Source organism: Sciurus vulgaris (genome assembly GCF_902686455.1).
Source record: "Sciurus vulgaris genome assembly, chromosome: 2".
NCBI classification, from domain to species: Eukaryota; Metazoa; Chordata; class Mammalia; order Rodentia; family Sciuridae; genus Sciurus; species Sciurus vulgaris.
The window spans coordinates 172,623,552-172,651,270 of NC_136462.1; the positions used below are offsets into that span (position 1 = coordinate 172,623,552).

At 42.2% G+C, this 27,719-nt stretch overlaps 1 pseudogene across 1 annotated transcript; it reads left to right on the top strand.

Annotated features, from left to right (window-relative positions):
• LOC306655360 (fermitin family homolog 1-like) lies at positions 1 to 27,719 on the top strand (annotated as a pseudogene). The gene is made up of 12 exons (XR_013766996.1): positions 1 to 39; positions 1,082 to 1,287; positions 2,429 to 2,531; positions 6,887 to 6,993; positions 7,570 to 7,701; positions 9,687 to 9,735; positions 14,122 to 14,244; positions 15,266 to 15,372; positions 16,860 to 17,081; positions 18,249 to 18,373; positions 24,015 to 24,156; positions 25,588 to 27,719. The product of XR_013766996.1 is annotated as a fermitin family homolog 1-like (transcript).

Genomic DNA, 27,719 nt, shown 5'->3' on the forward strand with positions numbered 1-27,719 from the left:
ATGGGGTATTCTGGGAACCGGAAAGGACTGGAGTTAGAGGTCTGTCTGTTCAGGTGCTTACAAAAGGGCCCTGGATCTCTGGGCTACCACTGAACTTTCTGAAATATTCCTAAAGAACTGAGATTGGCAGTTAGTTTGACCCAAATGACCCAAATGTTATCTAAAAAAGAAAGAAAAAAAAAAGTTTGGAGAACCAGTGTTTCTTTTCCAAGCATTACATACACCCAACTTCAACCAAGAAACACCCTCACTGCTGTTGAGGGTCACTTGTCAAGCACGAAACCCACACACTTGAGGCCTTGCTACTCGAAGTGCGGTCCTAGGGCCAGCAGACTTTGTCAGAATGAACCAGGCCCAGTCCCAGGATGGTGCAAGCCAGGTACTCAGGGCATCTGCAAAGAGGCCTTTGCTCTCAGGGGTGTGCAAGTGCCAACAGAAATCTGTCATCTGGATCAGGCCACCTAGTTATATAATTTGCCTTTCACAGTAGGGTGACAGACTGGCACAGCAGTCACACACCCCAGGGGCAAGAGAGACACCAGGAGGTTCAATGGCTAGCAAACCAATGTGAGAGTGAGTGGAACCAGCTTCCACATCCCCCAAATAGTAGTCTCAACAATTTCACTAATATCACATGATTAAAAGAATTAGAAAGCTAATGTAGCAAGGGCTACCTGTGCTTCTCACACGTCCTTTCAATTCATCTCTAGGTCAGGAAAGTACTATCTGCCACTGCAGGAATCTAACCATGTATCGATGTTAAAGTACTTGACTTCAGCAAAAGAGGCTTAAGCTTTCAACGTGACAAAATCTGTGTGTTTGGATAACTCAACAGACTGACATATGTAAATAAATTCTTTCTGCTCCAGGTGTGTAAAGTTATGCTTTGGGATGTGAGTAGTTGTGTCCCCATGTTGGTTTCCTGAACCTATCAGGGAGAGGCAAGGTGGTCCCCTGGGCTTACATTGTCCCTTTAGGCCTTCTAAGGGCAAGTCCTGGACCTCTGTTTGAAATGGTCTCATAAAACCCCACAGTTCTCAGACTACCATTTCTTTTATTCTCCATTGCCCACCAAACAAAGTCAACCTTGTTAACAGCAGTCAACTCCCTGGAAGACCTGGCTCCAGTGGACGTCTCTGTATCCTACCGTGGCCCCCTGCCCCCCATTTTGCCCTACGGCACCCTCATGGTTTCTGTCACTGCCCCCACTCCTGTTACTCTTCAGTCCCTGTTTGTCCCTGAAGGCTCAGCCACAGGCCTTTTCCTGAGTATCACTAATGCAGGTTGGTCAGTCACTTCCCTGACTTACCTTGCTCCACTGTCACCTTGTTCCTTTATTATGAGGCTCCATCGCCCCCCATGGACTGTCAGCCCCTTTAGAAAGGAGACTACATCTTGGTTATTCTTGCTACTCCACAAGGCCTCATAGAATGGGAGTTCAGGCCACTTCTGTTCAGTGGCATTAGGTGACACTTCATCCCCGCAGCATTTTGCTACTAACTTTTACTCTCCATCCCACCATCCCTCCCCATTACCCAGCTTGTATTTCTCAACTTGAAAACAATACTATCCAGGAACCACTAGCCACATAGGAATATTAAATCTAAATTTGGGTTAAATTAATTAAAATTAAAATGAGGCATTAACCTCATTTCGTATTCAGCAACCACAGTGGCTAGAGGTGAATGCATTGGACAGAACGAACATGAATGTTTCCTTCATTGCAGAAAGTGCTAGACAGTAGGCTAGGCCTAGCTTTGGAATGAACTACCTGGTACAGTGGAGCCATCCTGCAGTCAGCTAGGGAAGACTACCATGCTGGCTCCACCATGTGACCGTGACTTTGAATGGATCATCTAATGTCACCAAGACTCAGTTTCCTCATCTATAAAACTGAGATAATAAGAACTGCCCTGGCTCCTTCAGTGGATTACTTTAAAGTTAATGAGCATATGTATATATAAACATATATATACACACATATATACACACACACATATGTATGTATATATAATTGCATTTTATCTTAAAATGTTTAAAGGTGACATATGTATAGATGTCATATATACCTCATCTATACATATATGTCATATATGTATGTCCTGTGTATGTCATATGTATGCAAATGCATATCCTATATATCTTATATACGTATATATGTCATATATATACATGTCCTGTGTATGTCATATGTACACAAATGCATGTCCTATATGTCTTATATACATATATATCACCTTAAAACACTGTAAGATCAAATGTAACTCTAGGATATTATGTGCTTACTGGTTTTTTGCAATATTGCGTATTCTGCTTTGTTCAAGGGTGTAGATGTATATGAGCATATATAGTAGTATAATATAACATGATATAATGGGTACATATGTAAAATTGACTGACCTTTAAAACCCGTTCTGTTGTTTTCTAGTTGGCTAGATTCTTCACGCTCCCTGATGGAACAAGGTATCCAAGAGGATGAGCAACTGCAGTTACGATTTAAATACTACACTTTCTTTGATTTAAATCCTAAAGTAAGAAAACTTCTCTCTCTCTCTCTCTCTCTCTCTCTCCCTCTCTCTCTCTCTCTCTTTCTTAATGTGAATTCATGGAAGTGTAAAATTGAGTCATTTCATTATCAAAATGAGAACTGATTTGTGTGGTCTCTTAATCTCTGCAGGGTTAAACTGACACATTTTGTCTGGCTTCTTAGTTGTCATCTCTTGGTTTCTAGAGGGCAGATAAAGTGTCCAGGAACAAAGGGATTAGAGCAAATGTTTCCCAGCACTGGAGTCCTTGATGCCAAAGGAAGGAAAGGAACTTTCAGAGGCCAGAGTCGAGGGCAGGTTCTCCTGAACAAGCCAGGACCACGAGGTGGTGCACACAAGACTCCCCACTGTTAAGACGTCTTTCAGAGAAAGGGTCATCTACATGAAGACCCCAGCTGGCCACCACCTCATTGTCAGTGCACAGCTTCCACCTGAAATGTATCAGGACACCTAATGAAAGGCACAGTGAGTGCTTTGAACTTCTGCCCTTTGCTTGCTCCTGAGTAGCCATTTGTGGGGCTGCGAGTCAGCGGCTAAATGGCAGAAAATGTAAACTGTGTGTCGGGTCCTCTGAGTGTGCAGGGTAGCACACCTATTTCTCCTTCCTCTGGTGCTTCTTGGTCTTTTCCAGCCACTGATGTGCCCTTGTCGAGGACCTTGCCTCGGCCAGCCTTTCTCCAGACCCCTGCCTTTTCCCTGGTCCTGAATTTAAGTCTGGTTTTCGATGGCCCACCTTGACCTATCTAGCATCTTCTTCAAAATAAGTCTTGTTCCTTGTCATTTCCATGGAGATGCTCCTGCTCAGTCCTTTGTTTAAGCCTAAGTTAACACCCTTGAATCTAGCATGTGTCTGGAATATGTAACTCCCAGTGAATCATGGCTAAAGAGCAAGTTTAAGGTCACTGTGAATTTTATAGTTGTCTGGTGTTTTCTTTTTCGCCTTGTATGCTAGACCTATACCCATACATTTCCTGATTCCCACCCTCCCCGCTCTCTCTCTCTCTTTTCATTTTTATGTGGTGCTGGGGGTTGAACCCAGGGCCTCATGCATGCTGAGCAAGCGCTCTACCACTGAGCTGCATGCATCCCAGCACATCACATCTGTTTTCATAAGAGGCCCAGAGGATTCCGACAGCTGCTACAGGGCTAACGAGGGATCTGTGATTAGATGTAAACTTTCCTTCAAGAGAGGATGGAACTGTGATAGGTGGCTTTTGTCCTCTGTAGTATTGTTGGTTGGTGGAAGGGGAGGGGAATTCGCTGAACTGACTAGATGGGAAGGAACAGAGATTCAAGGAGTAGAGAGGGCAGAAACCATGTTTGCACCAAAGTCTATTGAATTATTTCTCTTTTTATGTTTGTAGGAATACAGTGTGCATGATGAATCTTTTGTATTGAAAATATTTTCCATCTGTGTCTCATAAATTTCTAACCTTCTTTAGGTTATAAACAGTTGTAACCTAAATGTTTAATTGTAGGTTGTCAAGTCTATTTTAGGCATCCTGTCTCGCTTACGAAGGCCTTCCTGGGGTTGGGGTGTAGCTCAGTAGTAGAGCACTAGCTTAGCATGCTCAGTTTCTAGGTTCAATCCCCAGCACCAAAAGAAAAAAGGCCTTCCCCATTCAAAGATTGTGGAAAGTATTCCTTCTAAATATAATTTGGATTTTATATTTAGGCTTTTTTGGGGGGGTGGTGTGTTTTACAGAGGTTTGAACTCAGGGGCACTTGACCACCAAGCCACATCCCCAGCCCTATTTTGTATTTTATTTAGTGACAGGGTCTCACTGAGTTGCCTAGCACCTTCCTGTTGCTGAGGCTGGCTTTGAACTCTCCATCCTCCCACCTCAGCCTCCTGAGCTACTGGGATTACAGGCATGCCACTGCCCCTAACTGTATTTAGGCCTTTTTATAACAGATTTGGGGGTATAATGCATATATCATGCATTCACCTATTTAATATGTACAATGCAATTGTTTTAATATATTCACAGAATTGCACAACCATGACCACTATCAAATTTCAGCTGTCACTTCCCATTCCTTCCAACTGTCCGAGCCCTAGGCCACCATCAATCACTTTTCTGTCTGTGAAATTTGCCTACACTGGTCATTTCCTATAAGCAGAATTATACAACATTCTGAACTTTGGCTTCTTTTTTAGTATATTTTCAAAGTTCATCCGTATTATAGCATGTGTTAGTGTTTCATTTCTCTTTATTGCCAAATAATATTCCATTGTATGTATATACCTGTGGCTGTATATTATTCATTCATTCATTCATTCATTCATCAATCAGTAGACATTTGAATTATTTCCACTTTTTGGCTATTATTAATGATGCTGCTATGAACATTCGTGTACAAGTTTGGATTGTTGGTGTTTTTTAACTATTATTATGTAAAGTATGCATACATACAACTTATTTGCCATCTTAACCATTTTTAGATGGCAAGTCAGTGCCATTAAGTGCATTTCACATTGTTGTGAAATTATTATCAGTATCCATTTCCAGAGCTTTTTCATCATCCAAACAGAAACCAAGTACCCATCAAACAACCCACCCCTTCTTTTCCTCCCCTGCCCCCAGTCCCCAGTAACCTCTATTCTACTTCTTGTCTGTATAGATTTACCTATTTTAGGTAGTTCATGTAAGTGAAACTATCCAGTATTTGTCATTTTAAGTCTGATTTAGTTCACTTGTATAATGTCTTCATTCATTGTTGCATCATCTATCAGAATTCATTCCTTTTAAAGATGAATAATATTCTACGTGTACAGGAATCTGTTCATCCATTGATGGACACTTGGGTTGCTTCCCTTTTTTGTCTATTGTGGTTAATGCTGCTGTCGACATTAGTATACAAAGACCTGTTTGAGTACCTGCTTTCACTCTTCTTGGGTGGATCTCTAGGAGTGGAATTGCTGAAGCGTATTTCATGTTTAACTCTCTAGATATCACCCAACTGTTTTCCGTGGAGGCTGCACCATTTTACATCCAGCGTGCACAAGGGTTCCAATTTCTCCACATCCTCACCAATTCTAGTTATTATTTTGTAGATTAGAGCCCTCATAATGGGTGAAGGGGTATCCATGTGGTTTGTATGTTTAATCTTTAATCCATCTATCATTTAGATTTTCGGATGGTGTGTAGTAGTTTTTTTATTTTGGGTTTTTGTTCCCCAAATACCTAGGCATTCTCAACACTGAGTATGGTATTGAATTATTCCCTTCCCTACTTACATACAATGTCATTTTTATTTTATTAAATAAATAAATATATATATATATAATATATATATGTCGGGGTCTTAAGCCCCCTTGCTCTTCTCGACCAGTGACAAGGGAAGGGGACACTCCCCAACAAGGTCAGACCGGGATAGGTAGGGCTGACTGACCTCCCTCCTAGCCCTCCGGGCGGAGGACAATCAGAGGCATCAGGGAGACCCGTCACAGCAGGAACTCGTTTATTGAGGAAATCCACAGCTTTTATGTAGGGTGGGGGCTAGGCGGGAACCAATCAGCTTAAAGGTCAGCAAGGCCTGGGGGGTTCACGCAGGCGAGAGTCCCATTGGACTATATGGCAAGCACGAGCTGATCATGTTTGCCGAACTATTGTTACCAATCCCTGACTGTGGTCCGATTCATCATCATTAAGTATTGAAACCGCCTTTGAGGCCTTGATCTTGCTCACTCGCCAGGGAGTAAGGAGTCAGCCTGAGTTAGTTAACATGTCATTAGTCCCAATATATATACATAGATCTACTCCAGATATACCTTAGCATGTACTTTGTCACTATACAGATACCACACTGTATTAATTGCTGCATTGTTTTAATGTCTGGGAGGACAAGTGCCTCCCCCGATATTGTCCTTTTTCAAAATTTTATTGGCAATATCTGAACATTGTGTCTTCCAGCTTAACTGAGAATCAGCATAAAGTTCTAGTAAAAATTCCTGTCAGATTCTATTTGGAATTACACAGAGTTTACTGATCTGCTTGGACTCCCTCTCCCTTACAGTATTTGTTGTGTAAACCATTTCTGCTGTTTGCTTTGAGAGCCAATAGAAACGTGATAGACAGAGGGAAAATAATGGAATGTAAGCTGGATCCGTCTGGTTCTTTGAAAAAGCTCTGGAAAATATTTAGGGAAAATTAAGTTCTGAGTTCAGAACCAAAATGATCAGGGGTATTGGAAAGACAGAGGTGCTCTTCTCAGTTACCTGAACTAAGGTGTAGGATCTGATTTACAGAGAATGGACACAGATATTGCAGAATTTTTGTATTAAAAAAAAAAAAAGCCTGCAAGTATACATATACACACATCTGTTTATTCTCTAGTACGATGCTGTCCGAATAAACCAACTCTATGAACAAGCCAGGTGGGCTATTCTCTTAGAAGAAATTGACTGCACAGAAGAAAAATGCTGATCTTTGCAGCACTACAGGTAGAATCTTGGGTTCTCATCACTTGTAAGAAACCAAGTTCCTTCTGCTTAAAGCTTCCCATTTTTCATACTGTTTATTTCTTTTTCTTTTCTCTTTGGGACTGGGGATTGAAACCAGGGGTGCTTTACCACTGACCTACACCCTCAGCTTTTTTTTATTTTTTGTTTTGAAAAAGGGCCTCTCTAAGTTGCAGAGTCTGGCCTCTGCCTCCCAAGTTGTTGGGATTACAGGTGTGCAGCACCAGGTTTGTTTCTTTGGTGAAAGAAATGAAAATGAGGAGAGTAAATTTAAATTTAAGAATCTCCTCATAGTCCACATATATGCACATCCTATGTAAAGCATTCTGATCTCTCCCCTACCACCAACCCAATCCGTGATGGGGAAGAACCAAGTTTGAATAGGACTAAACATAAGTCTAAAATGAGTTCAATTAAAAATGCCATTTTCCCTACATAGGCAGGAGACTTCCTTGTAAGAGATGTTTAGCATTCCAGAGGAATGACTGAAAGAAGAAGAAATGGCTAATGGATCCTTTCACTTCTATAACATTTCTAAAACCTCTATTTTCACTTCAGTATCATATCAGCAAATTGTCAATGTCGGCTGAGATACAGGATTTCACAAATGAGTCTGAGGTTGACGAAGTGGAAGCTGCCCTTTCTAATTTGGAAGTGACCCTCGAAGGTGGAAAAGCAGACAGCACCTTGGTATGAACTTCTCTGTTAGCTTAGAATTGTGACTTTGCTCCTACTGATGGACAAGTGGAGATGAATATTTTAAAATTAGAAAGAAGAGACTATTTCATCTTACTTTGAAAAAAAGGTGGAGGAGAATATGCTCTTCATGGGACAAACTTAAACTTAGCAAGAACTGACTAGATTTTCTCAGGTTAGTTCTGCAAGGGGCTATAAGATATTTTCATCACCACTAACGACAATACTTTTTGTCATCTTCCTCCTTGGGTGTAAATTGGCATGGTGTGAGGGGAAGACCTCTGAGAGTTCCATTTCACTAGCATGGAACATGGAATTGATCTCTTCAGTCTAGAAAGAACCACCCTGTCTGTGGCTTGGGGCAGCTGTGAGAATAGAGAAAATGCTTTGCAGATACTGTCTTATCATGTTTACCTGGTTTTATATTTCCACTGGGCAAGATTGACAGAAGTGAGGGAGGGCTTTTTGCTGGGGCATTTTTAAGCATTCCTGAACCTTTTTGATGGCAGGAAATAAGTAAAATAAAACTCTCCAGGAAAACATAAAGAAGTAGCACTAGTGTGTTATCCCTTACTTTTTATCTTTGAAATGTGGCTGAGTGGCAGCTTTATAATTGTAATCTCCACCCCCGTCCCCAGTTTGATTCATTCATGAAGTGCCACCCTTTTGTTTAACTTCTTTAATCATAGAAGTAATTTTAGTTTAATCACATTGAATCAGAGAGGTGGGTCTATTGTAATTGGATCTAAATAGTAATAATGAGTAAGAATGAGTCACTATATTTTTATGCATTCACTCTGTGTTCTCTCATTAAATGCCTTAAAATAAGAAACTGGCATCATGCAAGAGCAAATACCAAAAACGACTAAACGCCAAGGTTCTGTGGAGATGCAGAGCTGTCTCACATTTATCCAAGAAGCAGACCCCATGCACAGATCTTTTTAAATTATTTTTATTTTTTAGTTGTAGATGGACACAATACTTTTGTTTTATTTGTATTTTTATGTGGTGCTGAGGATCAAACCCAGGGCCTCAAACGTGCTAGGCAGGCACTCTACCTCTGAGCCACAACCCCAGCCCCTAGAGATCTTTTTATCTCCTTTCTCTGCTGAACAAATGCAAAAGGAAAGTGATCCTTCTTGGAGTAAATGAAAAATTCCCTCCTTCCTCCCTCAGTATGTAGCATTAAACAATAGGCTTCTCAGTTCAAAAGAAAACAGTCACCAGCCTACATGGCAGAATGAACTTTGAACCAAGTTCCTTTGAACGTTTAATCAGTGACCAAGATGTAGCCAGTTGCTTTACCACAAAATTGCAAAATATTTTGTACATAAAAGTAGTCATTGCTAACTCAAATTTTTAACTTGAATAGTGGATACAGGAAATGTTGGTCAAGTTTTTAAATCGTCTTTTTACGTTTTTATAATCCATGACATACAAAAGTGAAAAACATACCTGTGTACAGATTAACAAATGAGTGTCAAATTATCCCCCAAGTCACTACCTGAATCAAGAAATAGAAATTGACCATCCCCTTAAGAGTCCCCACATCATCACCCCTCCCAACCCTCTCCTCCTGTAAAGGTAGCTACTGGAAATATGGCTAGTGTGACTAAGGGACAGAGCTTTATATTTTATTTGTTTTAATTTTTGATACTGGGGATTGAACTCAGAAGCCTTAACCCCTGAGTCACATCCCCAGGCCCGTTTTACACTTTATTTAGAGACAGAGTCTTGCTTAGAGCCTCTCTAAGTTTCTGAGGCTGGCTTTGAATTGGCGATCCTCCTGCTTCAGCCTCCCAAGCCGCTGGGATTACAGGTGTGTGCCAGCACACCTGGCTATTGTTTCTTTCATTTGTATTCATTCAAATTTTAGAAAGCTATCTGTGGCAAGTGGCTACCATATTGGACAGGGCAGGTATAGATAATCACCACCACCTAGGAATTCCTGCTTATGAAATGTGATCTGTTTTCCTTAGGAGGACATTACTGACTCCCCAAGCTTGCAGACAATCTCAAATTGTTTAGGTAAGTAGCCTTTAAGGAGAAAAGGAGTTCCCCCATAACAAAGCCTTGCAGATAGAGCCCAGAAGTGTAAATTGCACATCTGTTAGTCAAGTTCATCATTCAAAGGTAAGATCATGGGCTTTGGTGTCTCACAGACAGTGTGTGGAAACCAAGCTCCACCATGTGCACTAGCAGGTGACCTGGAGTGTTCTCAGTTTTCTGAGCTGTAACATGGGAATATAACTCCCATTAGGTTCTTTGGGAGGATTTGATTAAATTTTGTTTAAAAAAAAAAAAAAGCATTTTAATATGGTTTACTCCCGACTATAGTACTTACTCACTAAGCAGTGGTATAACACCACCGGCATCGGGTAATGATGAACATACATACATGCTGATTGGCATTTCTAAATAGGTTCAACCTAGGAGGCTCAGGACTCTGACACCGTTTGACAGACTTTGGCAGTACAAGAATCATTTGACTCTCAAACTTTGATCCTGACCTTATAGAGAGAGTAGTTAACTTTATCTACTTTCCACTGTTAGAATGGTAGTTAATCTGAAACTATTAAAAAGGCAGAGAAGGGGCTGGGGATATAGCTCAGTTGGTAGAGTGCTTGCCTCTATACACAGCACAAGGTCCCTGGGTTCAATCCCCAGCGCCCGCCCGCCCGCCCCCCCCCCCAAAAAAAAAAGATGAAGAAGTCTGGCGTAGTGGTGTGTGCCTGTAATCCCACCTACTTGGGAGACTGAGGCAGGAGGATCAGAAGTTCAAGACCAGCCGGGCAACTTTGACCTCATCTCAAAATTAAATTTTAAAAGGCCTGGGATGTGGCTCAGTTTTAGAGTACCCCTGTGTTCAATTCCCAATACCAGGGGGAAAGAAAAAAATGCAGAGAAGGTTATGTTTTGTTTTCATGGAAAGAAAAGACTGCCACCTTATGGGTGCCAAGGCATGTTAGAATGAAAGCAATAAAGCCCTTTGAAGTCTATCAGTTACTGAAGTCACTTGATGCTTTGTTGACTTTCTTAACAAACCAATTCTCACTGGGGGCAGCTGGCTTTAAAAGAAATGCAAGTTACTTTTGATAATACATGATGCAAAGAAAGACTTGGAAAGAGGAACAATGAACCAGGTATAATCGAGAAACAAGAGTCCAAAGGTAACAGTATTTGTCACTGGATTTCTACAGTTTGTTTGTTTAGGTTTTTTTTTTTTTTTTTTTTTTTTAATGTAATTGTAGGCTGTGGTCTCAAACAATAAGGTCATTCCATTTATTATCTGTCATATAAATAGTTGTAACCACAACTGACTTGAATTGGTATAATCAAGAGTGGCAGAGAAAAGAAATAGCAATTGAAGCCACAAATACACCTTGATATAATATTCAGTGTTCTGCAGTGAAACTGGATTGCCATATTCTCTTTGTGGAATAAATCCAGCTCTTCATAACCAAATGATGGCAGTGTCCGTCCTGAAGATGTTCTCGATGTTTCAGTGGAGGAGATGATAGGTTGGAGTTAGCCACGTCTGCTTCACCTGTGCTACCTGAATGGCATTTGGTGTGACAGTTATACTCAGATTCACAAATTACCCGTGTACCTGACCAATGGGCACTTTATCAACCAAAGGTCTCAAGATCTTGGATGTAATGTGTAATACAATTCACGGGATGAAGAAATGAATAAAGAAAGGAAAAGGGGAGTGTGAGAGAAGGGGATGGGACAGGATTGGGATTCTATTTCTAGGAAGAGTGTGACCACTAGCAGGTCCTTCATCTCCCTGGGCTTCTCTCCTTATCAAAATGAGAGCATTGAACTAGTCCTTCGATTTTTTTTCTTTCATTTCCAATAAAGCTCTTTCTTTTTTCTAAATAAAATCTACAGAATCTATCAAAATGTGGGCTTCAGTTTCCAGTACCATGACATCAGTTCTAATGCAATCCCTAATCCTGCTATAAATACCTAGGAATGCTGGATAAAATAAAAGAATCATAAATACAATATGGATCATAGAGAAACTGAGAAATGTCAGTTTCAGGAATGAGAAGGGAACCTGGTTCTCCAAATGAAGCCTCAGCACAGAGGCAGATTTAGGGCATGGATAGAGGCTCTCCTGGCTTGGGGCTGGTACTCCAACTTCCAGGAAGGGATTGGAAATGAATGTTTCAGCCTACATGAAGCAGTAAGCCCACTGAAGCACTTGCCTAATGGTGTTTCTCTGTCTAAAGGGGAACAGAAAAATTACCCGTCAACCAAAGAAGCAGGAAGGTAGTTCATCCTTGTACTGGGTTCTGTGGGGAAATGAAAAGTCTGTCTTGAGAAATCAGAGCCAAGGCTTGTGACCATACAAATGTAGATATGAATTGAAATGTCTTATATGATAAGGGAAAATTAAATAGAAACTGGTCCAGGACCACAAAACCTATGAAGCCTTAGTAAATGCAGCTGTAAAAATACTCAGAGGGAAATATTCACAACCAGGCACACATAGATTTCTGTAAAAACATTAATTACCTAAAAAATGAGCTCCTGCCAGGCACGGTGGCACCTGCCTGTAATCCCAGCAACTCTAGAGGCTGAGGCAGGAGGATTGAAAGTTCAAGGCCAGCCTCAGTAACCTTAGTGAGACCTTGTCTCAAACTAAAATTTTTTACAAAGATAGAAAGCACTGGGGATGTAGCTCAGTGATAGAGTGACCCTGGATTCAATCCCCAGTACCAAAATATTTTTTTTAAAAATGAAAAATAATCTCCCAATGAAAATGACATCAATATGAGTTAATGGACTGCCAAAGGGGAAGTTTCAGCAATTTTAAGTAATGGAACAATCTGAAGAAACCATAAAATAAGTATGTTTAAAAATCATTAAGTTAAAAATTAAGATTAATAAAGAGAACAGGCAAGGAGGACTGTATAGAGGGAAAAAAGGGGTGGGAGGGGTGGGGAGGGAGGAAAAAATAACAGAATAAATCAAACACCATTACCTGTGTAAATGTATGATTACACAAATGGTATGCCTCTACTTCATGTACAACACGAGAAACAAGTTGTACCCCATTTGTGTACAATAAAAAATAATTAAATAAATTAATAAAAATAAATAAATAAATTGCTCTAAAACAAGGCCCCAAATAAAAATGAGAATATCCTAAAAAAGAGAGAGAGAGAACAGGCAGCTTCGAAAGGATTCATATCTTTCTATATTCCATTATAGGTCTCATAATGCTTATAAGAGTACCGTGGTATAGCTTACAAAACATTGCACACCTGTTGGGTAGGTCCTCAAACTATTTTAAAGATGGGTGTGCCCATTTATAGTTGCAGATGGCTGTCTGGGCCAGTTTTTGTGAATTTTCAGGGAGCCAGCTTAGGAAATCTTGTTTAAATGTGGGTGACTGGGCCACCAACCTGCACCCACTGGATCTGGAAGTCTGGAACTCACTAGTTGCTGAGGCTGGCCTCAAACTTGCAATCCTCCTGCCTCAGCCTCCCGAGTTGCTGGAATTACAGGCAGGTGCCACACCCCAGCCTCCTTCCCATTTTTGAATGCAGAAGTCCACTCTCCAGCATGAGGCACCCTGATCTACCCACAAAGGCCAAGATTGTTCTGCTGAACCAGATATAACTCTTACTTTCTTTTCTTGGCCTATCTGTACCCTCTTTCCTACCTCTAGCTCTCACTCATATTAACTGTTTTGAATAACGCAACCATCAGGCCATTTTCTGGTGGTTTCTCTCAAGGGTTAGGAGGAATCTATGCAGAAAAGGTAGCTTACTTCTGTTTTGTCAGCATGAAGCTTGTGCTTGTGGGTATCAACAACTAACTCTCTTCAGCTCCAGGAAGCGTGCTGAGATTCAGACGTTGCTAGAGTCATGTGGTTTCCCAGATACATCAAAATAATGTGTCAAGTATTTCCCTTGTGCCAGGCACTGAGATCTGAGATAAGCACTTCACATAAATGGCTTCATTCTGTTCTCACAACAGGACAGTGTGAAAATCAAAACTACCCCCGTCACAGAGGGGCAATACATGGGGCCCAGGCAGGTGGGGTGTCTTTCCCAGGAGCACAGGATGAGCATAGCAGAGCCAGAGCGTGGATCCGAGAGGTCTAACTCCTGAGCCTTTGTGTTAACTTCTGCATTGCAAAGCAACACCCTGTTACTGGCTTTTTAGAAATGAGTTAGTGGTCTGGACATGCAGCTCAGTGGTTAGAGCGCATGTTTAGCATGAGAGTCGGGCCAAGGGAGAGAGAGAAAAAATGAGTTAGTTATTTGAGAATTGTTTTTAAAAAAATAAAGAATATTTTGTGCACAGGGCCCAAGCAACTTGATCTGCCTCAAAATCTGCACAGCGTTTCGCAGTTCTGGAGAGTGGTTGAAATGTTAACTGTACTTTAATTTGCAGGCCCAAGAAGCTAAGTTAAAAGCTTTCAAACAATATTGGTTCGTTTTAAAGACACATCTATAGCCTACTTTAAAAATGAGGAACTTGAACAAGGAGAACCCATAGAAAAACTCAATCTTAGAGGTAAGAGCATCCCTTAGTCACTGTGGCTTGCAGATGGAATTTAAGATCCACACAGAAAGTTTCAAGTTTACTTCTGGAGGGACCTCTGGTGTCACCATTTTCCAGGTGACAGCTCCTCTTCCTCATGGAGTGTGGACCTTGGGTGTGGTCTAGTCAACCTGGTTATTCATATTCTGCTGCCCCTTCTTTCCTACTGTGTCCAGAGTCTGCAAAGTGGTGGTACTTGGTATCCATGAAGCATTGTAAGATCCTGAAAAGCTTTTTGAGTTTAAGAACAGTTCTGTCTGGGCTGAGGGTGTGGCTCAGTGGTTGCTCATCTACTTAAATGGATAAAGCCCTAGGTTCAAGCCCCAGCACCACACCAATAATGCTGGATGTGGTGGTGCACACCTGTAATTCCAGCAACTCGGAAAGCTGAGGCAGGAGGATGGCAGGTTTGCAGCTAATCTCAGCAACTTATCAGGACCTTGTTTCAAAATTTTAAAAAGTAGGAAGAACTGTGGATGTGGCCCAGTGGTTAAGCACCCCTGGGTTCAGTCCACAGAAGCAAAAATAAATAAATAAATGAATGTTTAAAAGCCAAGAACAGTTATGTTTGATTCAGTGTCCTGTTAGTGCCTGTTCTAATCTCTGAAACTATATATTAATTGAAATATTCAATTAACCAGTGTACTTCCCTCTCATCATCGTGGCAATCGGAGCATTACCTCTGCTTTGATCTCTTTTCAAGTCCGTATTCATAATTGTTCCTAAGAGTTAGGATAGCCATTATCATCCGGAAAAAAATGAATTCAATCTTTTTTTTAAATTTATTAAGAAAATCATTTTTCTTTATCCATGCTAATTGTTCCTAAGTCTTATTGAGTTTTCCTTTAATTAATGTTATAACTTGCTCCTCCATTTTCAGAAGAGAACCAGATCTGAGGGGCTTACACTCAAAGTCTTTGTTTCAGATGCATGCACGATATTGATGCCACAGATTCCTCCGAACTCAGTTCTGACCTTGCCTTTTGTACTTCAGGCTGTGAAGTTGTGCCAGATGTGAACGTAGCAGGGAGAAAATTTGGAATCAAGTTACTAATCCCTGTTGCTGATGGTATGAATGAAGTGTATTTGAGATGTGACCACGTAAGTAAAGCCACAAAACTCTTAGGTCACTTGACCTTCATTAAGCCTGTAAACAAAACATGTTTCTTGACTTATCCAGATGGGGTCACATCCCAGTAAGCCCATCCTAAATAGAAAAGACTAGGAAGTTGAAAATGTATGTAATTATACCTCATCTACAAATGTTCTAGCGTAGCCTACCTTAAATAGGTTCAGAATCCTTAGCCTATAGTTGGCAATATCATCAAGCACAAAGCTGTTATAATAAAGTGCTAAATATCATGTATAATTTATTGAATACTGTGCTGAAAGTGAAGAACAGATGATTGTATGGTATGCTTTCACATCATCCTGAAGTTGAGAATTTTTAGTTGAACCATCGTGAATCAAGGAACATCTATAAGGTGTTTTCTTAAATTAGAGCATGATTGTGTCAGCCAGCTATTGCTTTGTAACAAAAATCACATCATAACAAAATCCCATGACGTTCAACAATAAATATTTGTTTCTGGAAGATGTGCAGGTCAGCTGGGAATCTGATCTTCTAAGCTGGTATCTGTTGGTCAGATGTGCTTTGAGCCACAGGTCTGGCTAGGCTTGTCTCCTTGTCGTGGGTTGAGCTGATTTTTTTTTTTTTATTCTGTGTCCCAGGCTTCCTGAAGGAAGCTCTTCTCATAGTGATGGGAGAAGTGCAAAAGGGCAACTGACCACACATGTGACTTCCTAAAGCTTGGACTTGAAATTGACTGTCACTCCCAGTCACATTCTATCAGCCAAAGCAAATCACATGAGTGTGGGTGGAATTCAAGGGATGGAAATTACATTGTTTCAGATGGAATGCACTTTACAGTTAGATGGCAAAGAGTATGGATACCAGGAGGTTGGAGCCTGAGGCCAGTGACTCAGTATACCACACCTACTATTGCTCTGCAGAATTCTGTTTAAACTGCTGGAGACCACTCCTGTTCTCTCAAAGGGAAAATGAGCTCAGACATTAAGGGACAATAGAAACTGCCACTAAATGGTTCAGATCCCATCCATGGCCCTGATTGCTACCTTGTAATTAGGATCTTTACTAAGGATGGACCAAGGTACAAATAATACAGGGAATCAGGGAATGATTTTTTTCACTGTTTTCTTTTTTCATAGAGATGAGACATGATACAAAAATAGCAATACACGTTCAAGCAGGCTCTCTGGTAATTTGGGCTTTCACCTGCCTGTGCCCCATGGCACTCCTTGGATCATCTTTAAATGCAAAGTCTCTGTACAGAATAGATTGAAGCTCCCTTTCCTGGTCTCTAGCTCCTCAGCATTTCGACATTCAACACAGCTATTATTGAGTGTTAGTTTAGATAGTTAACAGTCACTCAGAAAATGCCACTTCCGATCTCTCCTTACACAGAGAGTGTTGGTTTTGGGTTATGAAGCCCCAAGTTCTGCAGTGTTTATAGCAAGGTTGACTTTGCACCTGAACTTGCTTCTCAGCCCTCTGGCATTTATTGCAGGAGAATCAATATGCCCAATGGATGGCTGCCTGCATCTTGGCATCAAAGGGCAAAACCATGGCAGACAGCTCCTACCAGCCAGAGGTCCTCAACATCCTTTCATTTCTAAGGATGAAAGACCGGAAATCCTCATTTCAGTTGGCTTCCAGTCTTGAAAGCATGGACATGAACCCAGAATGTTTTGTATCACCTCGGTGTGCGAAAAAACACAAGTCTAAACAGGTACTGCTCATCGTGATGGGGCATTTGTTTGCATAAATTCTTTAAGTTCTGAAATAAAAATAATTCTATCTGATGAAGGCCATTATCATGAAAAATAGGTTGATAGGGAAATTTTACTATGTACTGTGTATTAGATGCTATTATGAAATTACTGTTACTGTTTTTGTTTTGTTTTGGTTTGGTTTTTTGGTACCAGGGATTGAAGCCAGGGGGGTTTAACCACATCTCCAGTCCTTCTTTATGTGTATTTTATTTAGAGACAAGGTCTCCCTGATTTGCTTAGGGCCTTTCTAAGTTGCTGAGGCTGGCTTTGAACTCTCGATCCTCCTGCCTCAGCCTCCTGAGCCACTGGGATGACAGGTGTGAGCCACCACTCTCAGCTAAATTACTGTTAATTTCATTAGCAGTTGGCTGTACTGTTGACTTAACAGGTTGATAGTTCCAGATTGAACCTAATTATCAATAAAATGATTTAGTCCCTACAAATTAAAAATTAAAATTATGCTTCCAATAAGAGTAAATTAGAAGTTGAACAAATGAGAGGAGGGAAAGGGGCAGAACTGGGGAATAAAGTTGACCAAATTATGCTGTACACACGTATGACTATATCATGGTGCATTCCAATCTTACATGTAACTATAGTGCATCACTTAAAAATAAATAAATAAATAGAAGGAAGACTAGTCGAGGAGAGGAAGGAGCTCAAGGGGAGGGAGGAGGGAAGAAAGGGGACAGGTAGTCCTAGGGATCAAAATGGAGAAAACTATGTTACATGAATTTATGAAGATGTCAAAATGAACCTCACTATTATGTGTAACTACAATGGACTAAAAATAAAATAATTTTTTAAAATGTGGATAGATGAGTTTATTGTCCATAGACACACTGGAGACTCGAAAAACAGATGCAGAACACTCCTGCATGAAAATTAAAAGGTTATTGGTTGGCCAATCTTGTTCCTCCTTCTGCCTAGGGATTTTTATGTTTTCTAAGAAAAGAAGGAGAGAGAGAGAGATTGAGAATGAGAGTGAGAATGAACTGTTGTCTCTGTAGAACTGTAGTCGGGCCAGGCATTTATTGTTCTCACCGGGGATCTGGAGCTAAGGGGATGATTACAGGTAGAGGGAATAATGCAGAGGAGAGCTGATGTCTCCTGTTTCTTCTTAGCTGGCCGCCCGGATTATGGAAGCCCACCAGAATGTGGCCCAGATGCCCCTGGTCGAAGCCAAGCTGCGGTTCATCCAGGCATGGCAGTCCCTACCTGAATTCGGCCTCACCTACTACCTTGTCAGGTGATTACAGCATTCACTTGACTCTCACTTTCCCTTCAGTGTTAAGTGGTGTTCTGGAAGCCAGTTTATTCTCCCTTAGACTGCAGAACACTTATTTTAGAATTTTACCCTTTTATAAATGGCCCACATATTTTCGAATGCTCATAAAAATCATCCATGAACCAGAACCACCTCCCCCATACTCAGCAAAATGTGCGAAAGGAAATGGTAAAACATTAAAAAGAGACTTCCATTCTTTTAGGATAATAATCACCTTTGCAAAACCAGAGAGAGGGTGCCAACTCTTGAATTTATGAAATCTGGGATTCCTTTCATGTCAGTCTCCTCTTCCTTATTGTGTGTCTCACACCGTGTCTCATGATGTGGCTTTGCAGAATTTTCAGGTTTCCACACAGGGGCCCTAAAAACCCCATGTCTAGGGTTCACCCCGCCTTATCAAGTAGCAACCTGGTTCCTGCTTTGGAAGTGCTGTAGTTGATCCATCTATAGCCCTCTAGTCCAATGAGAACACTGAGATGTAGAAAAAAATCTTAAGTGATTTGTCCAAGTTCACATCCTAGGCAGGGGCATGTCTTCACATAGAATCCAGTGTCCTCCTTGGTCATCTTCAGTGAGCAAGATGGTTCTGCCTCACCATATATTAAATTATTTCCCCAAATGCATCCATAAGCATGCTTGCAAATCGAATTTGATTTTTTAATTCAGTAAGAAAGACTGGTACTTAAGCAAAATTTGCACTTAATCCTGCAGTATAGCAAGTACTATGTCATTTTCTCATTTTATAATTTGGGAATTGGAAGATTGATTTGTATTTTTAAAGTATTGACTTATATGAAATGTTTTCATTGTTTTCTTGGCTCTCTCCAAAGACCTGGTTTCTCCCACATCTGCTAACAGAGGAATTTTCTCAAGCTTTTTTATTCACTGAAACATCTCACTTAACTTCTATCTTTGGTATTTGTTGCAGACAAGCAATTCTTTCTGCTTTATCACCCCAGCAAAAGAGCAAGGGATGACAAAGTTGTGCAGGACACCAGTGTATATGCATGCACATTTGCATTTACACACACACACACACACACATATTCACCTTTAATTCTATCTTTCATCATTGGGGATTGAACCCAGGGGTACTCTACCATTGAGTTACATCTCCCGCCCTTTTAATTTGTTATTTTGAGATAGGATCTCACTGAGTTGCTCAGGGTCTTGCTAAGTTGCTGAGGGACTGGCCTCAAACTTGCAATCCTCCTGCCTCAGCCTCCTGAGTTGCTGGGATCACAGGCGTTCACTAATTCTAAAGTCGGCCCCACTTAGTGGAGAGAACATGGACACTCGAGGCAAACAGGTTCAACTTCCAGTCCCACCTTGGCCAGCTCTGGGACCCTGGGCATTGATGCACTTGCTCAGTGGACATCTGGAACCTGCGTTGTTGAGAGAATCCAGTGAAATGGCTCAGATCATAAGCCTGATAGACTGTGAAGTGCAGAGGGGCCCTGAACACTTTTCCAATGAACATCACTCCTTTACTCTATTTCCCCTTCACCTCCCTCCACCTGTAACGTCACCTATAGCATCTATTTATGGAGGTGAGGCTTTGAGGCAGCTCCCAGGTTTAGTACAGATCTGCCTTTTCCCAGGCCATTTTGCAGCAAGGACTGGAGCAGACCCCACCACTATAGGGTGGCAGGTGGCCATAGGGATCTGCCCACATCAGGACACCTGGATCAGAGCTTCACAACTTCCTGGAGGCTGTAGAGCAACTCAAGGAAGAGAGAAGCAGGTGAAGCAAGGAGTGGGTTAACACCTGGCAGGGTGGTGCGTGGTGTCTATAATTCCAGCAGTTCAGGAGACTGAGGCAGGAGCATTGAAAGTTCAAGGCCAGCTTCAGCAAGTTAGCAAGTTGTCTCAAAAAAATAAATAAAAAGGTGTACGGATGTAGCTCATGGTAGAGTGCTCTTGGATTCAATTCCCACACATTCCACACACACAAAAAGGTGATACTAAGCATTAAGGTAGCAGAATAAACAATAAAAGGTTCAGGAATGAGTCTAGAAAAGTAAACTTTAATCAAGAACAACATAAAGAAGTTTTTTTTATTTAAAAAATGAGGTGAAAAGCTGGTCGTGGTGACATGCAGCTGTCTTTCGAGGATGAGGCAGGATTGCAGGTTCAAAGCCAAACTGGGCAACATAGTGAGACCCTGTTTCCAAAAAAGGAGGAAAAGTGGGGGTGATGTGGAAAGGGGTTTATCGAACTAGGTTTTTTTTTTCTCAGATTGTACTTTCCTCTGTCCTTGTGACATCCATTTTCACATCAGCATCCCATCCTTCTCTAGTTGCTGTCCCCATCTCTGCCCCCCTTTATAGCAGATATTGAATCCTAGCAGCCATTTCTAGTTTCTTCTTCCATTCACTCTCTCTGGAGCCCCCTCCAGTCAGGTATCTCCCCAGTTCGCTGTCCCCCACCCCTGCTCCATTTGCTATGGTCACAGTGCCCATTGCTCCCCCATGCCCTCCGCGTTGCTGAATCCAGCAGCGGCCAGTTCTGGGTCCTTGTGCCCCTGACCTCTCAGCCACTTGACTGTGAAATCACACCCTCCTCCTTCATCCACCTGCTTTCCTTGCCTTTCAACACGGCCAACCCTCCTCCTCCCTCACCGGCCAGTTCCTCAGATCTCCTTGGCTGGCTCTATCTTCCTGACCTCTTGGAATACTGGGGTGCGCAGCTTCCTTCTGAAAACACTCCTCAGTCTACACTCACCCTCTGAGCAGCGCTCAACCACTCCTTGGCTTCATTTTGCTGATGATTCCTTTAAAAGGCATATCTTGAGCCCAGAGCTGTCTCAAACTGGAGATTCGTCTATCCCACTACCCTTGGATGTTGAGTGGGTGACACCATGTCCTAAATGCCTGATCTTTCTCTTGAAAACCTGCCCCTCCTCTGCATTATTTTGTATTTCAGCATGTGGCAGCTCTTCCCTGGAGATGTGTGGGCCAAGTCCCTTGGAGTCACTCTGACTCACTGTCTCTTTTGAACTGACATCCTGTCTACTGCAAATCCCACTGGCCCTGCCTTCAAAACAAACACACTATTGCCACTGGGGACCAGGTCCACAGGGATCCTACTTGGCCTCCCTGCCTATCCTTGTCCCTCAAGTTTTTCAACTGACCCTTTTAAAATCTAGGTCAAGCCGGGTGCTTGACCAGCAGCTCAGGAGGTTGAGGCAGGAGAGTTGTGAGTTCAAAGTCAGCCTCAGCAATTTCTGGAGGCCCTAAGCAACTCAGTGAGAACCTGTCTCTAAATAAAAATTTTAATAAGGCTAGGGATATGGTTCAGTGATTAAGCACCACTGGGTTCAATCCCCAGTACCAAAAAAAAATTTTTTTTAATAAATAAAATCTAGGTTAGTTAGACTAAGTGTTTTAGTCAGGTTTTTCGCCACTGTGACCGAAAGACCTGACGAACAATTTTAGTTGTCAGTGGATTTTTTATTTTATTTATTTATATGCGGTGCTGAGGATTGAATCCAGGGCTTCACACATGCCAGGCAAGTGCTTTACCACTGAGCCACAACTCCAGCCCCTGACAGGAGCAATTTTAAAGGAGGTTTCGGAGGTGTAACTCCAGTGCTCACCATGGTGTAAAGGTGTGGCAGAGGAAAGCAGTTCAGAACAGGTCAAACAGGAAGCAGAGAGCCAGCCCTGCTGCCAGGTACAAAATACATACCCCAAAGGCACACAGTGCCCTGAGTCCTCCAGCCACACCCTACCTGCCTGCGGTTACCACCCAGTTGATCCATCCACTCGGATTAATGCACTGATTAGATCAAGGCTCTCCTAACCCAGTCATTTCACCTCGACACTTTCTTGCGTTGTCTCACATGTGATTTTGGGGGGACAGCTCGTATATAAACCATAACACTATGTTAAATTTCTGCTCAAAACCACCTCACGGCTTCTGTTGCACTCAGAATAAACATACCAAATCCCAAAAATGGCCTGCCTGACCTTGGCTCTCTGGCCTCACATTTCCTCTCTCCTCCTTCACTATTCCAGCCACACTGGCCTCCTGCCAAGTCCTTGAGCATGAAAGGAAATTAAATAAAGTGTTTGTGCCCTCTGCCTGGAAAACTCTTTCCCCAGATATCCACGTGGATCACTCCCCCAGGGGATCAGCTGCTCAATCAAATGTCACTTTTTCATGGAGACCTTCCCTGACCTTCTGTTTAAAACCGTTAACAACCTCATTTCCAGTATTCCCTGTCCCTTTCTGTGTTTTATTTTCTTTCAAGGTCTTATCTGGCATGTATGTATTTTATTTATTCAGGATTCTCATTCCCCACTTTTGGTTTACCTCTGTAACTCCAGGGTCTCGAAGGGAACACACACTTGATGCTAACTTCATATGAAATGATTCGACTCTCTCTTATTTTACTTTCCTCTGACGTCTGTGTCAGTTTTTAGATGTCTTCAGGATAGCTTTTAATTCTCTCCATTCTTCCAATTCTCTTTATCAGAGTAAAAACGCCCTCCTGTACAAAGTGAATCTCTCATTGTCCTTTCTTTTTTTGAATTTCTTCTAATTAGTTCTACGTGACAGTAGAATGCACTATGATACATTATACATAATGGAGTATAATTTCTCATTCTTCTGGTTGTACATGATACAGAATTACACCCGTCGTGTAGCCATATATGTACATAGAGTAATAATGTCTGATTCATTCTACTATCCTTCCTGTCCGATACCCCTCCCCTCCCTTCATCTCCCTCTGCCTAACCCAAAACAACTCTATTCTTCCCTAGTCCCCCACCCCCGCCCTTATTGTGAGTTCACATCTGCATATCAGAGAAAACATTCAGCCTTTGGTTTTTTGGGATTGGCTTATTTCACTTAGCATGATAGTCTCTAGTTCCACCTATTTACCAGCAAATGTTGTAATTTCATTCCCCTTTAAGACTGAGTAATACTCCATTGTGTATATGTACCACATTTTCTTTATCCATTCACCTGTTGAAGGGCACCTAGGTTGGTTCCATAGTTTAGCTACTGTGAGTTGAGCTGCTATTGAACATTGATGTGGCTGTATCTCTGTAGTATGCTGATCTTAAATCCTTTGGGTATAAACCAAGGAGTGGGATAGCTGGGTCAAATGGTGATTCCATCCAAGTTTTCTAAGCAATCTCCATATCGCTTTCCAGAGTGGCTGCACTAATTTGCAGTCCTACCAACAATGTATGAGTGTACCTTTCCCCCACATCCTCACCAACATTTATTGTTGCTTTTTCATTGTCCTTTCTTAAATCATTTTACAAGGTATCATCCAGTCTTTAGAAGCTGTTCTGTTGAGAGCTGGGTTTGTGGCTCAGTGGTACAGTGCTTACCTAGCATGTGTGTGGCACAGGGTTTAATTCTTAGCATGATATATGAATAAATAAAATAAAGGTCCATTGACAACTAAAAAAATATTTTTAAAAATAAGTCGTGGGCTGGTGAGATAGCTCAGCTGGTAGAGTGCTTGCCTCGCAAGCACAAGGCCCTGAGTTCGATCCCCAGTACCGCAAAAAAAAAAGAAAAAAAAAAGTTGTATGTTGAATGAACAGTTGCTTTTATTAATTAATAATTTTTTTTTTTTCAGATTTAAAGGGAGCAAGAAAGATGACATTCTGGGAGTTTCCTATAATAGGTTGATTAAAATTGATGCAACCACTGGGATCCCAAATACAACATGGAGATTCACGAACATGAAACAGTGGAACGTCAACTGGGAAATCCGGCAGGTATAGTAAAAAAGTTTCTGGTATTCAGTGTTCCCTCAGAATTGCAAATTATTTTCAAAAGGTGTTCTTATATTTAGAACTAAGAAGCTACAGGTATGTGGTAATTTTCTGTTAAAATAACCACACACAATTCTGGGCAATTTCTAACACGTACAGTCCACCTGTTCTTGAATTACACTGCAAGATGGTTTAGTCTCCATACAGACTTTCCATACAGATAGGCTATAAAACTGCCAAGCAGTGGGGTTAGTTTCCATTGGCTCAGCCTAGGGTTATATAAGATTTAGGCTAATCATTATCTAGCAAAAGCTACCTGAGATGGAACCGCTATGCAAAATAAATCCAAAGAAGGCCTTGTCTGACTAGTTGCCAGGAGATCTAATTGAATTTGGATCCAAACACTCAGTTATCCTCTCGGAGAGCATAGCAGCCCAAGAGGGGAAAAAAACTGCTGGAGGAGCAAACGAAGTTCAGGGTGACTGAGAAAATATTAGCCTCTGCAAGAGGCCCTCAACCTTTCTGCCTGAGTTATAGCTTCCCATCAACTCCCATCCCAGGAACCATGTTCAGACCAAGCGTACATCATGGAAAATTCTAGATGAGGTTAGAGGCACCTTAGTGTTCTGCTGTTGTAGAACAGTCTGATATTATTGACATAGAATCTATCTTCCCTCTTTCCTTTGTTATTGTCATTTGTCCAGCAGAAAATCATCAGCATAGAGAAATAATCAGAGACCTAGAGTGTTTTTGTTTTTTTTTTTTTTTTTTAAGACCTCTGGATTGTTCTCAGCAGTACTAGCAACCATCTGGACGTGCATACATGGAATGAAGCCCAGAGATTAGAAGGCCTGAGGCAGCAGCTCTGAAATCTTAATGCATTAAGATCTCCTGGGGGTGGGGGGACATTGTTAAAATACCACTCTCTGGACAACACCCCAAACCAATTAAATTCATATCTCTGGAAATGGGCTAGGAATCACCATTTTGAAAGTTCCACGCGTGATTCCAATGGGAATTCTGTGGGAATAAAAACCAGTGACGTCCCCGAGTCTTCTAGTGCTAGAAGGTTATGACTTTCAGCTGGCAAGGGCTATAGGCAATTCAAGAGGCCTTCTGTTCCCCTCTGAAGAGTCTGCAAAGCATCCTGCCCTCAACACAGGAGTGCTTGGGAAGTTTTGATATCTAAATGTGCAGGTGGATAAGAGGGAAAATACACGCGTTGGGAGATATCTCACCGGGTGTGAGTCAGAGTGGACACCACAAGGGGGCGCACAGGGCAAAGACGTGTAAGTGTTAGGGATACGCGTCTGTCAACCACCTCAGGAGCCACCTCAGTGGTCCTCTCTGCTCCGGGGCCCAACTCCAGTAAAGCAGCTTCTTTCTCATCCTCCCTTGTCCGAGTTTAAGCTTATCCACAATCCCCTCTTTCAGGTGATGATCGAGTTCGACCAAAACTTCCAGGTGGCGTTTACCTGCCTGAGTGCGGACTGCAAGATCGTGCACGAGTACATCGGTGGCTACATTTTCTTGTCCACCCGCTCCAAGGACCAGAATGAAACGCTCGATGAGGACCTCTTTCACAAGTTGACAGGTGGTCAGGATTGAAGTGAGGCAGACCTGCAGGGCCGACGTGGACAGGAGGCCTTCTGCCGGCGCCAGCGGGATCCCTGGCTCCTCCAGTGTGTGGATTCTGGGCTAACAGACAGCATACCTGCAGCATCGGACACCCAGATCCACGCCTCATTTCAACACACTGCCAGCATGTCCCTTTCCTCATGGGGTGCCCTGTGCTACCAGCGGCAGAAGGGGCCTCCATTGCCTTTCCTGTAACGTGGGTGGGCGAGGGATGGGGTGCTACTCTAAGATAGCTCTGAGACCCAGCCAGCTACGGTCTGTGACGTAGGCACGTGTCATGGGATGGCTCCACGCTGGCCTTGTGTTTACCTGCCTCATTGCTAAATCAGCAACGAAGACAGAAGGGTACACATCATGTGTAGCAAGTACGACTCCTATTCCACAGACTCAGGTATGAAAGGAAATAGGTCTTTCCTTAATGAAAGCAGTTTTATCTTGTATCTTGTCAAAATGACCTAAGGAATCTACACACACGTTTTCCTTGAAGGTCAAAAAGTCGGGGGGGAAGGGACAGGATTACCTGGTGGTACTGACTGACAACCAGGGCTCAGCGGTGGCCCTCAGTGCCATGCATCTACAGTGGCATCTGCCAAAGTATCCACTGATCCATCTGTTCCAGATCTTTGGTCAAAATCCCATTTCTTCCTGGAGGTCCTGAGACACAGTGAAGTCCTTCTTGAAGACATGGATGACACAAAAGTGCAGGAAAGCTTACTCCTTGACTCAGATTGATGTCTCAGCTGCTTTTACTGTGAATAAGGCTCAGGAAGACCCACAAGTTCTGCTTATAAAAACCACCTCCTAGTAGCCAAGGATCCCAAGGGGGCCTCATCCCAGATGGTCAGGGAGAGAAGGGCAGACCTGTTCTCAAAGACCACCAAGTTCCAAGCGTGGATAACTGGTGAGCCTTGGAGCTGTTCTGGATGGAAGGGAAGCGCCGTTCTTCCTGTTCTTCAGTGTGTCCTGGATTTGGTGTCTATGTTTATAGGACTTCTGTCCTTCTCCCTAAAGGCCTTTGGATTTAGTCAATCACGAGCCAACAATAGACTCCTTTTTGTCTCTCTGCTTTGCAGTGTGTCATCCCTGCCTTGAGACTTGACCTTGAGCCAATTAACAGCTGCCTGCCTGAATTTATATCTTCTGTTTTGGTTTGTTCGTGGCAGGAGGGGTGGGTGAATTTTGAGAAGGTGAAAAGCAAGATCACGGGTAAAGGGAAATATTAGAAAATATTTTATTTTGTTTTTATAAAATGTTCTCCCACCACACAAAGAACTTGAGTTGGAAGGATAAGACAAGTTCTTAGGTTCCATCTTGCTGTTCTGTTAGGACACACCCTTCAGGGGCCTTGTCAGGAGCCCAGGGGCCCACAAGCCTCAGCTGTTGTGTTATTTTTTGACAAAGCCATCCAAGAAGGGAGGGAGAGCTCAGCAATCCTGGGGGTCACACAGAGACAGCCTTGGCTAGGGAAACCCTGGCCCTGAGCCAACAGCTGCCTTCTGGAAATTCCTGTTTGGCCTCTCCCTAGAGGTGAATGTACATAAACCCCCCAGGCACCAGCTGAATTTCTGAGGACTAGCGTAAAGCCCAAAGGTGCTTTAGACTCTTAGAAACTGTCCATGATTAATGACTTACTTTGGAATGCTTTATGTAGAAATTAGTGCAAGGCTACTGTGTTGAACTTGATGTCCACCATTTCTCTAGTCCCGGGCTCTGGTGTTGTAGAAGCAAGACAGGTCTTTAAGATTATGGTGGACCTTACATTAAAATAATGTTCCCTGATTGCATTTTACCTGTTTACTGTCAAGGGCAGCTCAGCCACATTACCAAACCTTCGGGTCTCTCTCTTCCTTAGCATTTCATAGCTGGCTGTTGTCGCCGTGAAAACACTCAAAGGAATTGACTGGGTTTGACAAACTTTTGTGTTTGTT